The 16,762-nt window shown below is 35.4% G+C and overlaps 1 long non-coding RNA gene across 1 annotated transcript; it reads left to right on the forward strand.

The window, feature by feature from the left end:
- Positions 1-427: 427 nt before the first annotated feature.
- Positions 428-7,288, forward strand: LOC114542595. Its single transcript, XR_003689703.1, has 7 exons — positions 428-1,651; positions 1,755-1,822; positions 1,947-2,006; positions 2,736-2,787; positions 6,377-6,440; positions 6,510-6,673; positions 6,883-7,288. It is a non-coding gene; the product is annotated as an uncharacterized LOC114542595 (long non-coding RNA).
- The last annotated feature ends 9,474 nt before the right edge of the window (positions 7,289-16,762 follow it).

The raw sequence follows: 16,762 nt of genomic DNA on the forward strand, positions 1-16,762 counted from the left end.
TAGTTTTTGTGGCGTTTCTTCAAGTAATTTTTTAGATAATTATACATTTACGAAGGTATATCTGTCATATTTTGATAAACTCTTTCCTACCTTGTCATAATATATAGACGAAGTAAACAACGTAAGCGCGACACGCGCGCGAGTATCACACGCGCAAGTCAAAGTCTGGGCTGCCTATGGTAATGCCTATGGTATGGTTCGTTATTATTGTTCAAGTTACATTTTATTATATACCCGTATGCCGTAGTCATGAGTTAATACAAGTATGGTCGAGTTGTTTTGGACTTTGGTGAGGAATTACAATGCAATATCGTCATCTGTGGGTAGTAAAATATCCTGGGTCCTAAAAACTTACGTGGGTCGATGTTCGGCGATGTGTCGACCGTGGGGGTGGGGGTTTCGGTCGTTACTAGGGTGATCAATTTAAGCTAGTCAAGGTTTTTAATTATAAAGGTTCGTATGTATTTAGAAGTTTTATAATCAGTTTGTAAACCGTGCATATAATTGTGAGTGTAAGGTTGTAGGTATATAGATATCAATGGTTACTGTATATATACAACATATGAACTGTACATTATATTACATAAGGATTGTTGGACCTGACCATGTTTCCCGTGACCATGTTCATGTGGTATGATTTGAAGTGTATTTAATCCGTATGGTTGAACATTTAGGTTCTGTTTGGGCATCTGGTCACATTTATGGCTTGATTCTGCTAAGGACAAGTATTTTTGTAAAAAAAATTATTCTATACTTATGTCAGCAGGATGCCCAGGATGCCAGATTTGATATGTGACTGGTTAAGGTCATGTAGTTTTCACAGGAGAGTGCCACAGGGTTTGCTTGTCATGTGTTGGTTCTTGCATGTTCTCACTTATAACCCAGTGTGTCCCAGTAAGTTCTTTGGTTTGTTATATCCACTCTTGTGTTTTCAAGGTGGTATTCAGACACAATGTTAATTGGGAGTGGTTAAAAATTTTTTTGTATCTCTGTGTTCAGGGTGGTGTGGAGGTTTCTGGCTGATTTAGGTTAGGTTTGGGGTTGATGGGAGGCTTGGGGGATTTGGGTTATGGGATGTTATTATGTTTGGTTAGTGTTGTGTCTGGTATTAAGTTTTGCTGGGATAAGTGTGTCTCTCAGGTTAGTATTACGTTGGTAGGCTACAATTGGAGGTTCTTGCCATAGACTCCTCAGTGTGGGGTCATTCTCCAATATGTTCCAGTGTTTACGTAGGATATTTGCAATGTATTTTGTGTTTGTGTTGTATGGAATGGAGAAAATTGGGTGGCTTGTGTTTTTTTGGTTTTGTTTCCTATTGAGTAGGTCTGTTTGAGTGTATTGTAGGGCTTTGTTGAAGTTAGTGGTGATGGTGTCATGGTCATATCCGCGATGGATCAGTGCAATAAGGAGGTGGTTTAGTCGTTGTTGTAATTTGTTGTTGTCTGTAATAATGCGTCTGTATCGTAGTGCCTGACTGTAGATGACTGCATTCTTGCATGTGGTGGGGTGAAATGAGCTTTTGTGTTGTAGAAGGGTTTTGTCAGTTTGTTTAATGTACAGGTCTGATTCCAGTTTGTTGTTTTTGTTTTTGTAGATAGTTGTGTCAAGGAAGTTGACACATTCCTCAGAAAAGGAGAAGTCAAATTTAATGGTAGGATGGAAATTGTTGATGTATTTAAGGAATTTTTCCAGTTTGTCAGTGCTATGTGTACAGATTGCAAATATGTCATCTATAAATCTTATCCATTCAATAGGTATAAGATTTTCAGGAGCTTGTTGGAGGAGCTCCTGTTCAAGTGCTGCCATGAATATGTTTGCATAGGTAGGTGCCATTGGTGATCCCATAGCAGTGCCGTGAATTTGTAGGAAGTGTTCGTTGTTAAAAGCAAAGGCGTTCTTCTTAAGTACAAGGGATAGGATGTCATGAACTAGTTTCTCCATTTCAGGGGTAATTTTGTTGATTTCTTTCAACATGTCTACACAGGCTTGGATGCCTTGATCATTAGGTATGTTGGTATAGAGACTTCTTACGTCAATAGTAATAAGTATGAACTTGTCTGGTAGTGTGTTATTCTGAGCAAATATCCGGCATAGAAAGTCTGTAGTGTCCTGGACATATGATGGTATGTGTTGTAGGAGTGGTTTGAGTAGATGGTCAGCATATTGAGAAAGCTTGACTGTTGGTCCACCACAACCGGAGATGATAGGTCGACCTGGAATGTTAGTTTTGTGTATTTTGGGTAAAAGGTAAAGTTGTGGTGTCCTGGCTTGATTGTCAGTTGTGAGATATTTAAATGTTGTGTTGTCAATGGCCTTAGATTTGTGGAGTTTGTGTGCTAGGGTTTTGGTTTCAGTTAAAATTTCAGGGGTCGGGTCATGTGTTAGTTTCTAGTAGTGTTTCTCATTATAAAGTTGTCTATATCCAGTAAGATAATCTTCCATTGGCCATATCACAATGGCTCCTCCTTTGTCTGCTGGTTTGATTATTATATCATCATCCTTTTTCAGATCATGGATGGTTTTGAGGCTTTGTGAGGATATGTTGGTTTTTGTAGTTTGTTTTTGTGTTCCAAATTCAGTTTTGAGATCGTAGAGTACATTTGATATGTATTCTATCAGGTTGCTGTTGTCGGGGTTGGTGCTGTGAAGTTACTGGGTAGTTTAAATGGATGTTTTTTAGTGTCCTTTCTGTTTCTGAAGAAATATTTATTGTACATGCTTTTTTTATATTTCAGAAAAGAGTCATATATGGTCTTGTATGGTGTGTGTTTGGGTGTCGGGACAAAGGTAAGACCTTTCGACAGGGTTTTTTGTGCTTCATGTGAGATGGGTTTGTTAGTGATGTTGACAATAGTATTGTGTTGGGAGTTGTATTTGAGTTTTTTATGTAGTTTATTTTTGCTTTTGTGTCTGTTGTTATTTGTGTTCCATTGTGTTTTTAAATATTTTAGGATGTTTCGTTTGTTGTAATTGTTTGTATCTGTGCTGAGTTTTAGTTGGTTTTTTGTTATTTGTGGTGTGTGGGTTTGTTGCGTCTTAGAAAATCCAGGATTTGTTGTTGCGTGTTGTAGTTCAAGTGAGATGGAATGTTTATGTGAGGTGCTGGTTGTTGCTCATTGTTGTTTGGTTGATGGGTTTGGTGTCTGTTGTTATTAGGTTGTCGATAGTGGGTTGGTATTCGAAGTTGTGGTGTTCTTGTTACTGTTGTTGTGCTAGTTGTTCTGGGTTTGTGGTGGTGTGGGGTGTGGGTTTGCATGAGGGGTTTTGGTTTGTGTCTGTTGGTCGGTGTGTGTGTGGGTTTGTTGGTTGGTTGGCTGGTTGTTCTGTATGGTGTCCTATGGGGTGAGGAGAAATATAAAATAAACATTTCGTTCCCCGTTCCGTTCCCCGATTCCCCGTTCCTGGTTTTAGAAATAGCCAAATGTTAATAGCGTCATCATAACCGTGGTCCGGATATACTCTTCTCAAAAACCGTTTTTGTACCCTCTCAATCTCGTTGCTTAGGTACACGGGCAACGAGTTGTGAAAAACAGGTGACGCGTATTCCAAAATCGACCGTATACATGCACAATATATCATTATTATGTCTTCGATAGGGACATTTGCTCGTTTAAGTTGTGTTATCAGATATAATCTCTTGGTAGCTTTCGACACAATTTGCTCCACATGTGCTCTCCACTTTAGATCACTGCTGACTGTAAGTCCAAGGATCTTAGCATGGTTCACTATTTCGAGTTCTTTTCCATTCTTGGTCCAGTGACAGAATATAGTGGAATTATATTTACCAAAGATAGTCCGGGATGTTTTTCTCTCGTCTTATTTTTACCCATATCATTTCATTCTGTTATTATTTTTAAAATCAATAGATATAATTTGACATATTGTTTCAAAGTATAATTGTCATGATTTGGTTTATAAATTTCTTTTATCCGAACTATGAAAGTTTCCTTATCTCATCAGACCAAATAGCTAACTCTCAAAATTGTGCTATCTTCACAGTGGAAATTTTGCATTTTACTCCTGCAAAGTAATCTACTACAACATTTGTCACTGTATGTGCACATTCTATTTAAATATATATGTTTGAGTTAGTTGTAATTTAATACTAGAAATTATGAATGTATAGTCAGAACTCAGACTTAAGAAGTCAAATGGTTAACCTGTGTGACTAGCTCCCACAAATGCTATTAAATCATGCAGGTTAGTTATTTAATTCTCTCTTAAGATGTTAGAACTTTTACCTATTAAGATGCATTCATCTGAAGAGCTTTATTTTGTGTTTGTTTTCTAATTTTCATATGAATTGCATTTCATTCATCCAAATTCTCCTAAATTAAAAATAAACTAGGTACATTTCATCTATTGAATTTTTTACATGCACATACAATAACCTGAAATTAATTTATTAGTTAATCAATCGAAGCATGTTAGTCGATCCATATCAAGACTTAGCAAGCACTAAAATAAAGGTAATTACTCCGGCGTCAGCGACGGAGTTGAAAATTCGCCCCGGTTTTGTTGTGTTGTTTTTTTGTTTTTTTTTTTATTTTTCGTCGTCGCAAGTCTGAAATGGCGGGAAACATTCTAGTAATTAAAGTGTGTATGTGACTGTATTTATCTACGTCCCAGTCTTATCTCCTAAGAGTTGTGGTGCACAGCTTTGGCTAATTTTCCGATGCGCGATTCGATTTCGCTCGCATGATACGGCAATTCCTTCAAGAGGAACAAATAAACCGTTGTTTTCATGCTCTTCGATTAAGTTTAGATTGAATTGGACTAAGAATATATTTAATACATGTAGATTCTGGTCCTATTTTAATAATATCGCTGCTATTTCGCCATTTAACAAGATGATGTGGTCGTGTATGGGCGCGTTGACACGTCGTAGTTTGCACAGGATTGAAGATATAATATATAAGCGCGAATTCCAAAGGCTAAGTGTGAGACAAAGCGAATGTATCATGCGGTTTGTTTACATTTTCGAACAATTGAACTTCTATACTTTTTAAAGTACGATGTGCTGCTGAATTTCGCGATCGAACATTTAGCTTCGTAAGGCATCTAAATGCGAATATGAACTGTATTGTTTATAATTTTCTTGTATGATTGCATGGCGACTTTAGTAATTATAATAACTTGTAGGTACACCACGTAAGTATTAAATACTGCAAAGCTTTCGGTCCGTTAACCCGGACCTTCATCAGTGCAATTACTTGAATACACGTTTGCGCGTCACTTAAATATCATGTTAGTCGTGATTAGTTTGCTCGCGCTAATAATTAAACCGTTTCATTTAATTAAGTTCTAATCAATGCGCGCGCCCTAGACAAGTATTTGACTAAGAGACACCAAAAATGTCTTGTATTGTATTGTTTATGTTCAGAAGCTCTATATTAAAGACTGGCACGTGCGCCGGAGTTAACGCCAGAACAGGCGTCTTGTTGTTTTAGTCTTCTATTCATATTTAAGTATCCGGTTGTGGGCCAGGCTGGCAATCAGTTGGCTATGTATTTGTTGTAAAATATGTAAAAATATTATATGATAACATATATGTTCAATTTGATAGAGCATTTAATTTTTTTCATATAACTTTTTGAAGATGACTAGTTTTGAGCAAATTGACATACAATGAAGCTCAATAAACTATAATCAACTCTGAATTTGTTATAATTATACATATGTGTCACATATAAAACCCAAAGTATATAAAACCTCATTAGTATGAACATATCAATTTGATCAGTTCAATTGTGGTTTAACCAGGTTGCTCCGGATACAAACCAATTGTATTCATTATAGAGGCAGAATCGATGCGTCAATTTAATCTAATATTAAATCATTCAATCTAATATTATTAACTGCCCACCTTTTATAAACCTCAGATAATACTAATACTTCTATATTGAGAATTAGATGATATGAATAAGGAATGAATTGCAACTTTATTACAGTTTCTGTGCACTTCAGTATTTTATCAAATTCAACAAGAAAAGGGTCCAGGGCCAGCTTTTGCTGACTGGTTTTGCCTAAAGCAATGAGTGTAGGCTACTTAATTAATTTGTAATTGCCCATACATCCCATCTTTACTATTTTTCTGAACAAAGATCTAGAAGCATTCATTTAGAACTGTTATTACAGTATATAAGAACTAAAATTGCTGCGGATGAACCTCTGAACATGAACCTGAACATTAAACTCTTGACAATTCTACCAAAGGTTGTCTTTAATTGTCCTGAAAGTTACATACATGCTAATCCACATGTGACTGATTTCTTAGATAGCGGTTCTAAATAATTTCAAACAAAAATTCTACCTTTCTCAAAATCGCGATGATTCTCTTTGGTTCTCCATTCTCATGTTGTGTTTCTGTTCTTAGAAAGTTGAGTGAATTACGGGAAAAGACGCAAGAAGAAATCAACTACCTCGCTTCTCAGCTGCAGGTTCGTTTTTAAATACCATCAATTTATTCTTGCTTTCGTAGTTACGATTTTATTGGACTTTCGTTTTAGGGTATGCGAAATGAAAATAAGAATCTGTCGGAGCAGGTGACATTGCAGCTATGTCTATAACCTCTGCAAGTTGTTTTATAGCACTTGCGATTCATTAGAGGTTAATTTTAAACAGATCTTACAACAATTGGCATGTTTCGAACAGTGACTTAAAGATGCGTCCGGTACGTAACTACGTACTTGAATATGACATTTTAGTCTCACCCACTCGTCGTCTTCGACTTTTGAACTTCAGTACCTTTGCATAGTTCAGAAATTAGGTAATATCCCAAAAATTGGTTCAACGCTAGTTGATGCTGTCCTTGTGTCTCTCAGTTGGGAAACACCAGGCAATGCTGTTTTCATTATTATATGATTTACTATCTCATTGCAGATTGTAAGTTGGTTAATGCGCAGTTAGAAAGAGAGATTCACAGTTTCACAGAAGTTCAAAGGTATCGTCAAACATCACATGTAACACGTGCCCGGTTGTACGAAAGCTCGAAATCGTTTTGCATGCATTCATAAGGACTTGTCATCTGTCTTGAGTATGTTCCAGAATTATAAAGTCATCGCATTTTGAGATTTGAGTATCGCCTGTACTTGCAAAGCGTTTTCTCTTGCTTGTTTCTCGCTATATATCCAAGAGATGCTTTTTCCTACCTATTTTAGAAAAAATAGGTACGCAATGCGTACATGTGGGTAGCCTCGAAAACATTTGCAAATCATTGCCTGCGATAAAGCTATGGTTTGGCAAAAAAATTCAAGTTTGATTCAATGTCAAACTCCAGGCTGCTATAGTGGCGAGTCAATATAGACTAATGCTTATAATTTTACTTTCTAATGCCATATGTTAGCCAGTCGAATTCACGAAATCGATTTTTTTGCACAATATATTTAATTTTTTTATTGTATAATTTAAATACATTTTTAACGACAGAATAATAACATATTTAAAACATATTTACAAAAGATAGGAAATGCATGATTTTTAAAAAACAGAATAGGTGGACAGAACAAAAAAGAGAGTAAGGTTCCAGAGTGGTGGTACAAATCATCTGATAACATAAAGCTTAGTTTGGAAGGAGAGAAAGATTTTTTAACGTTTTCCAAGTACTTTTTTTTATGCTCCTTGATTATTTATTAGCTAGTATATCGGATGTTATTGTTCCTGTACGAATTCAATTTGACAGCCTTCAACAGCATTGTGCATCAGCTCATAGCTAGATGTTCCACAGATGACTCGCTAGATCAAATGACACCAGAAAAGCTTATCAATCAATTGATAGCAGACATTGATGAACTGGACATTGTTTATGACACTATCCAGAAGAAAATCATTGAACTATTCTAAAAGTTATGTTTATAGGAACTGCACAGTTACATAAAATAAAGTAAAACAAAAAAAATATAAAGTTCTGTTAAATTATGTTAAAGCTTTCTAGTGACAATTGACACTTGTTATTTGACAAAATGGTATATATTTCATATCATTTAATTAAAGAATCTTATATGACTTTGAACTTATATATTTATAAGTTAGGTCTTGATTTGAATATATTATCAGTAGTTTACATACACATATGTTTCTACAATATACACATTGTCTGTGAGTTTAAACTAACTTGAGTAAAATTTTTATATTAATTATATGTCTAAACATGGAATTTTGGGAATGGGACATTTGCAATGACTATATTGGTCTTCGATTACTGTTTTTTTATACAACCTGATCTATCAAGTCCCCTGCATTTTAGATATCTCAGCCATTTTCTTCCATCACCATCATTGTGAATTTAAGCATAATTCCTATGCTCAATTTTAGTGTTTACAGGAAGCATAATTTAGCATTTAATATCTTGATCTTTTTTAAGCAAATGGAATATAAATATTTCATATTCAAAAAATACAAATGTGTGCATATTAACATTTCCATGTATGTACAAGTCATTAAATATATACAAGGTATTAAATATGCAGGGTGTATCAATATCCGCTCTGTTTTACAATACAAAAGCCATTTTAAATATCCATAGGCCTAAAATCTATTATGGTTTAGCCCAAACGTTTTTAAATTTAACTATTTGAAATTAATCAACAAATGAAATGGGCGATATAAGCAAGTTTTAATACTTATGCTGTGTTACCTTTGGAAATCATATACAATTATATATGGATAATAAATAGCATGCCAAAAGTACTTACGAATCAATAAATATGTTCCCCCATGCCAAAAGTACTTTGAAATAAATAAATATGTTCCCGAATTCCAGAAATCGTGCAATTGCAACAATAGTGGTGTGCATCCATGTTAGTTCGTTTCGGTCATCCGACAATCACCGAAGATGTCAACAAACACTAATAGTTCATAATCGTGTTCTGTTCACTTATCCGACGATTTCCGAAGATGTGGACATTTAGACGGACGCGGACACTTTTCAGCTATAACATAGTGGTTAGCCGCGCATGCGCAGCGGCTACCCACAAAAATGAGCGTAAGACTGTACTTCTTAAAGGGCAATTTTCCCATCTTCAGCAAAGGGAGGCTGCCGGGCAAAACACCCTAAGTGAAGTACTAAAAGTGGTAAGTGGAACTAATCCGTATTAGTGTGTATGAGATATAATGAACCAATTGAGGTTCAACTTTGTACAACCGTTCTCTGAACGTCTTCTTTGTGCGTGTGTAGGCTAAAAAGACAACCAGTTTAGAAAGGGATGCTTTTAATGAAATGGTAAGAACTGTGGACTTCGTTATCTATATATGTCGCTAAATGTGTTTTGAATGTGGAATTTTGAACGCGCGTGTAGGTATAACGGCATTGCAAATCAGTTTTCTTTTGTTTAAGTTGTACGAAATTCCCGATTTGACGTCACGTGCGGTAACTTTAAAGGCTAATAGACCTTTGCAGTAACAAAATATATTGCATAGTTTTTTTAAAACACCTTTTGATATATTCAAAATGCGCAACCGTGTGAAATTGGCATACACTTTAAAAATTTTACAAATGTGTGAATAAAAAATTATTTTATTTACTTATGTAGTTTTTAATTTTAAAAGAAATAATAAAAAATGTTTGAAATTTTCTGTGCGCATAAAAGAGAACTCTCTGCAGAACAGTTTTTAGATCCCCCCGAAAAGTGAAGAAACAATTGCAACCTGCAGTTTTATTGTCTTCCTAGTGAGAGATCAAAATAACCAGCATATTTAGTACAAACTATGTCTTTATTCCTTTCCTGACTCTATTGTGTAAGGTTGAGAGGCTTTTATTTGTTCCGGCCATGACGTGAGAATGAATTGCACAAAACTGAAAAATTAGGGGCTGTTTACATTCAACGAAGCATGAGATGATTTTGAGATATTGAAATGAGCCCCTTAGTTCATTATTGCCCGTATAAAAAATCTTTATACTTTCTGAATATGGTTTAAAAAAGTCGTGGAGGTGTTCTTTACCAAAGAGCTACTTTCCAATTGGGAAATACTTTTGAAAAAATCACTATAAATTTTATAATTTATTCAGACAGTGGACATTTTGTGTTTTTAATAACGAACGAGAAAATCTGGAGTTCTTATAATCCAAAATGGGAAAAGAAAAGAATGTTTCATCAAAACCGAGGTTATTTGTGAAACAATTTTGGCCTGTTTGTTTATATAAGATATGGTTTACCGTTTTAATAAAGTAAAGACTAAATACACGTGTAACGGGAGTAAAACAAATTTTCTTTTCTCCTGTAAAAATTTGAAAATACGCAAATATAGCTTTCTTCCTGAAATTTTTTGCCGAAGAAAATCTGCAATATTAGCCACGTTTTGACTTCCTCGCAACAAGCCACTTGCTTTTTTTTCGGAAGGGTTTTATTTTCTCACGAAATTTTCTTATCTACTAGGCAACAATTGGAGAAGCAATGCAATTTGGTTTTGAGTGAAAATGAAGTGTTAATGGAACGTCAGGAGTTGCAAAATCAAAAGTTAGAGGAGCTCACAGAATTCTACTGTCAATGATAGCCGGAGGTGTGGAAATATTTTGTCGTTTTTTTCTCACCTTTAGAATAATTTACTAGATATGTATTTCTTTGTTAATTAATTACTCAACATATTTTTAATTTTCCAATACACCCACGTTAATTGTTTACTGCGACAATTTTACTATGATTTGCCAACATTTGGTTTACTGTTGAGTCATTCCATGGTTACGTATACACGCGGTAATTAGCCACTCGCGGTTCTAAATAATATCACACAAAAATTCCACCTTTCTCATAATCGCGATGATTCTCTTTGGTTCTCCACTCTCACGTGGTGTTTCTGTTCTTAGAAAGTTGAGTGAATTACGGGAAAAGACGCAAAAAGAAATGAACTCCCTGGCTTCTCAGCCGCAGGTTCGTTTTTAAATACCATTAATTATATCTTGCTTTCGTAATTACGATTTTATTCCACTTTCGTTTTAGAGTCTGCGAAATGAGAATAACAATCTGTCGATGCAATTAGCAGGTAACATTGCAGCTATGTCTATAACCTCTTCAAGTTGTTTTACAGCACTTGCGATTCATTAGAGGTTAATTTTAAACAGATTGTACAGCAATTGGCATGTTTGATATATTCAAAATGCGCAACGTGTGATATTGGCATGCACTTACTAAAGAATTTTATTTACTAGAGAACATACTATAAAGACGATTAGTGAAACCTTGATTTAACATGGAATATCCCTTTCAGCTTTTTAAAATATGCGGTAATGCATGACCCTTACTAGGAACCGGTTGTATCAAAACGTAATTAATTTTTAACTTTTAATGTAGTTAGTGACAGAATTGACCAATAAGAGTCATGTATTTCTGAGTTAACTGCGATTTAGCTACTGAAAATGTAGTTTTATATAATCGGCCCCAGAGTTTAAACTATTTTAACTTTGTATAAATTATATGAATATTTCATCCAACCAATGAACCAATTGATGCCAGTTTTCCATAAATGTATTATATTTTGATGCCAGTTTTCCATTAATTTATTATATTTTGTACCAGTTTTCAATAAATGTATTATATTTTGTGCCAGTTTACCATAAATGTATTATATTTTGTGCCAGTTTTCCATAAATGTATTATATCTCGATGCCAGTTTTCCATAAATGTAATATATTTTTATGCCAGTTTTCCATAAATGTTTTATATTTTGATGCCAGTTTTCCATAAATGTATTACATATATATTATACCATTGACATTTGAACTAATCCATTCAGCTGGCCAGTAAACAACTAGAAAACAAGAAAATTCACTCACTTGCTAAAATAGAAGAGGATAAGCTCAAGGTATAGGTCGATATGTTATTTTTGTTCAGCTATTTATGTGACACTATACAGTAGATCTATCTGGTTTTACATTGCATTTCAAGTGTTGATATGGATAGCATGGATAAGAAGAGCGAATTACAAAGCGAAATAATTTACCAATAGACCATTTCAGCTTGCATGCCAATCAAACCATTTCCCATGTTTTGATCATGGCATAGACAATAAAGCTTAACCATTTCAGACCATGTTAATTTGCATACAAGCTGAAAAGGTCTATTGGCTTTCTTCGAACAGAATTGGTTGCTTTCGAAGTGAAAATTTGGTGTGTCATTATGTGCTGGGTTACCACACAGTTAATAGAATCTACATAGTTTAGAGACCACATAAAACTACAATACAACTCACTGACTATGTTGAGGTATATTTACGAAAAAAATTGTTCCTTTCTAATCACATGTCTATTGTATTTTGCACAGATCAACCAATAGCAATCGTTTAATTAAAATGTTTTTCAAGTCAAGATTGAGGAATTGAACCAGTGAACTGTTGTTTCTAGACGTTTTGATTGTGTATTGTATTTATGTTTGTTCTTAATCTTTTGGGTCCACAGTAATTGGCTTCTCAGGCTGTTGTGGTTACCCAGCCATCACTTTAGTGTTTGTGTGTTTGTGTGTTTGTGTGGGTGTTTGTGTATGGGTGTGTGGGTGCGTGCAAGCGATTGTGTCTATTATCACACAATGATGTACATATAGTGAAAAAGTAAATAGTAAAAATTCGTGCTCCAGGCCACCTTCTTTTGTTGGCCTGGATATTTGTGGCTTAGACCAGGTCCAGGCCTGGGGGAGTAGCTAAAACTATTCATGGAAAAAGTACCCCCCCCCAATTAAATTTTGTAACTCGGTAAATTTTGAACCGAATGATGTTAGACAAAATTCATAAACTTCCACGTTAATGTAATGATTCTTTGTTTAGTCTTACCTCTCATTTTCCCCCACTTACGCGTGATATCAGCTCCTCGAGAACGATCTGCGTCCCATTTATTTGACATTTCAAGTGGAAAAAGTCCTAGAAGGTTTTACACTTAAATCCTTGTTGTCGCAAGTTGCTAACAAAGTGGACCCTAAACAATTTTCCTTTCCGGGAAAATCCACAACCCATGCCTTAAGGCTAATTTCCACTCCGGAAAACGAGGGTCGGATCGGATCGGAACGAGAGATAATCCGGGCGTGCGCCGTCTGTTGAAATTTTTGGCTTATATTGATCCGAAAGCGTCCGAGACCGGATAAAAAAAGTTCAAATAGTTTTAACTTTTTTTGATCCGATCCGAAATCACTTCATGGATCGGACCAGATCCTATCCGCTGCTCGTTTTCCGGAGTGGAAATTAGCCTTTAGTCTACCTATTACATACTTTGCGGATTTTAGAAAAGGTTTCGACCTGGTCGACGATAACATAATTGAAGAATTAAAACGTCTCGATTTCCATCCTTCTATTGTTCGGTGGATCCATGACTTCCTTACTGACCGCAAACAATTTTGTCAAAATTGACAATTGCTATTTCTCATGGAAGAAAACTAATAGTGGCTTAGCATAAGGTACCAAACTTGGCCCTATCTTGTTTGCAATCCTCGTCTGGTACCAGCTTCTAAATAATTGGCAGGGCCGTATCAAATTTGTGGACGATTCGACAGCTTTTGAGATCATTCCGCGGGATTCTCCGAGTTTATTTCTCTGAGTCGTAAATGAGATTTCCCAGTTTGCCATAAAAAGAGGAATAATAAGCTTTTTAAACATTACTATACTTATTTTTTTTCTTGCTGCTAGCTTTTCCTGCAATCTGATTGGCTACGCGAGCGGTCGTGCTCTTAAAATTATTTGCCCGACGTTGTCAAATGCTGACGCGCTGGTTGATACAGAACTTGATACCTTGATAAATTGTTGAGACGTGGCTTGCAAGCTGTTTGCTCATAGGTTAAGGGAATCCAAGACAAACTTTTGTAACCCAGTAGAATATATTGTTAAAAAAAATCTCACGAATCCGCTTATGACTATTGTCTATACGAAACCAAAACAATAGCCGGTCTACGGCCTATTTAAATAGACTAGTGATTATTTTTTTAAACCTATTCAGTATTTATAATATTTAATACTGTATGTTATGATAATCGTGTAATTCAGTTATACTGCGATACGATTTTAATGAACTAATAACAATAATAATAATAATAATAATAATGTCTCAAACTCATGGAGGTACATTTTTCAAGTTTCAAGCAATTCAATTAAGGAAGTCGTAAGAATTCCTCACTTTCAAGCAATAACGAAAATCTTTTAACATCCATTAAACTTTTGACTTCAAACAAAACACTCTAAATGCTCTGTTAATGGACCTGAACCCCTTTTTTGATAGTTTACCAACAACGCTTCAATATTCTGTAATTTATTTTCAATCTTCGCTTCTACCTTTTTGATCTTTTCCTTCAGCTCATTCAACTGTTTTCCAAAATCGTCTCTCTTCTTCTCAGCCATCTCTTTTAATTGTTAATTAGAAATTTTTATTATAGACCCTATGAATAATCCTCTGAGAAAGAATATCTACGTAGACCTACGTAGATTCATATTTACGGGGACAACCTGGAACGCGCCATGTTCGGCAAACGCTCGCTTGTTCCAAAGTACACAATCGTGTAGGGAAATTCAAGAAAATGCCGTCCTATTTTGCCTACATATAATTATGCTGTTTGTTATTCATTATACACTGACTCTACCGATACAATTTATGCAAATTAATAACCGGTTTCTAATAGACAATGATTCATATCTAAGATAATTCATTCAGGAAACAAGATAATAAAAATCATATAATGAAAATTTCATTGAACTCCGGGACGTAAATGTTCGTTGAAGCAAGCCCGCAAGAGTTTATATTGACCAATGTCCAGTATTTGGTGCGCTATATATTTAGTGCAAATTATACCTGTTGATGACTTCCAACTTTGATCAGTAAAACTATCAAAGATGTTTGTCCCACATTTCACCAAGATTAATGTTGATTCGACATCGTCACACTTTCTATGAAAATCTCTTTCTTCCCAACCGTCACGTGAAGCTCGATAACAAATTTGCCAACCAAACGTCTTGTCTCTCATCCACTCAACAAGTTGCCTAGCATGGTCAATGTTACCTTCCAAGATGGTCGATCTTTAAGACAAGGACTGTACCACAACAGCGTTAACTAAAATGATATTTATATGTAAAGAACAAGGCCTAGGGCCTGTTTATATGATCCCGTTTAGCCGGGACGGGATGTTTTCATCCCGCTTAGCCGGGAAACTCGCCTAGGCGGGATGGCGTGTTTATATGGAGTTCATTTTGTAGTGCAGGTTCCTTCGACGGCATGTTTTATTGTAGAAACGAATATGCCAATATATACACATGCTCCTAATGTATGTTAATCGCGAATCATCTCGGTTAAGCGGGATGGAGTGTTTATATGGCAATTTCTCGTCCCGCCTTTAAGCGGGATCCCGGCAAGAAGTGCAAGAAGATGGAAAAGTGGTCATGTAAACACTAATTAGTGTTTGTATTACAAGCGGGATCTCGGAAACTGTCCCGTTCCGGCTAGGCGGGATCATATAAACAGGCCCTTAGTTATATTTTACTGTGTTACCATTACCAGTTTATAGTTGTTTTCATATGATTAGATTCAGTTATTTTAACTGATCTGTCAAGCGGTAATAGAGTACAAGGTCCCATTGTATGTTAGCTTGTATTTTGAACAAAGAATCAAAAGATAAGCCAAATTATTTCTATTAGTTAGATATTGCGAGATCACAGACGTGAAGTATAGGGGGTCCAGGTCTTAGAAATCCATGCATAAATAGAATATAGACTATATAGTGTAATATTTGTATGAGGTTAGGTCAATGCATTTCAATGGGAGATTAACCTTTTCCTCTCGTTTTTGTAATTTAAAGCAACAAAAATATATGGGAAGAAAGCGAAACTCACAATAACGCAGTTATTACAATAATAATAAGAAATTCTTGTAATAAGTAATATTATACACAATTACAATAGTAACTCCAAATAAAGTAAGGATTTTCAAGTAATATCATGTTGTTTAATTTCGAATCCTCCACAATATTTTTGGTTGGTTTTGGAAGATATTCAAGAGGACCATCGTGGACTGGCTTCATCAAGTCAATGCTGCCAGCTTTTTCCCCAATCTCGTGTTTGAGAGAAAGGAGTTCCTCGTCATGTTGTTTTAGCAGAAGCTCTTTAGCTTCTCTCTATTTTATCTTCACATTGTCCCACAGATGTTCAATACTAGGCCTTTTGACTGTGCAGTTCAATCCATTTCTGTCACTCCCTCTTCCTGACACCATTGTTTGACGATATCTTGGAAGTGTGGCAGGTTGCATTACATTATTGAAATATTGCTTGGAATAAGAGAATTATCCAAAATGCCTATGAAACTCTCTCCTATATTCGCTTCTTTTTTATGAAAAAAGAATGTCCCGTCATGTTTTTAAGTACTTTCTGTCACCTAGTTCCAGCTCTGTGTCTATTGGTTACTCTTTGCCAGAGTAGATTCAATGATGTACAAAGCTGGGACTATGTGTCTATGTCAGCCTCACCCCGGCGCATGTTTTTTTAAATTTATTGCAATTATATTAAAACGAAAACACGCGCCGGGGACTACGGCGGAACTACGTGGTGTATAGAAAATACGGCGTTTTAATACATATACAATATAAATTATATTAAATACGGCGTTTTTATGTACCTGAATTTTATAGTGCGCGTGGGCGAAAAGTTATCAACCGCGCATGCTTGGCAAGTGCCTGAGATGTTTAAATATGGAGATTTAGATTTCATGGTAATCGTCTGATCAATCATTTTTGATTAATTAACTGAACCTTTACAATAAATAAAGTAGAGCAAATGGAAAGAAAATGGGACGTATGAACCGCTAGGCTTC

Source organism: Dendronephthya gigantea, unplaced genomic scaffold (genome assembly GCF_004324835.1).
Source record: "Dendronephthya gigantea isolate DGI-Jeju-01 unplaced genomic scaffold, DenGig_1.0 000369F, whole genome shotgun sequence".
Classification (NCBI taxonomy): Eukaryota; Metazoa; Cnidaria; class Anthozoa; order Malacalcyonacea; family Nephtheidae; genus Dendronephthya; species Dendronephthya gigantea.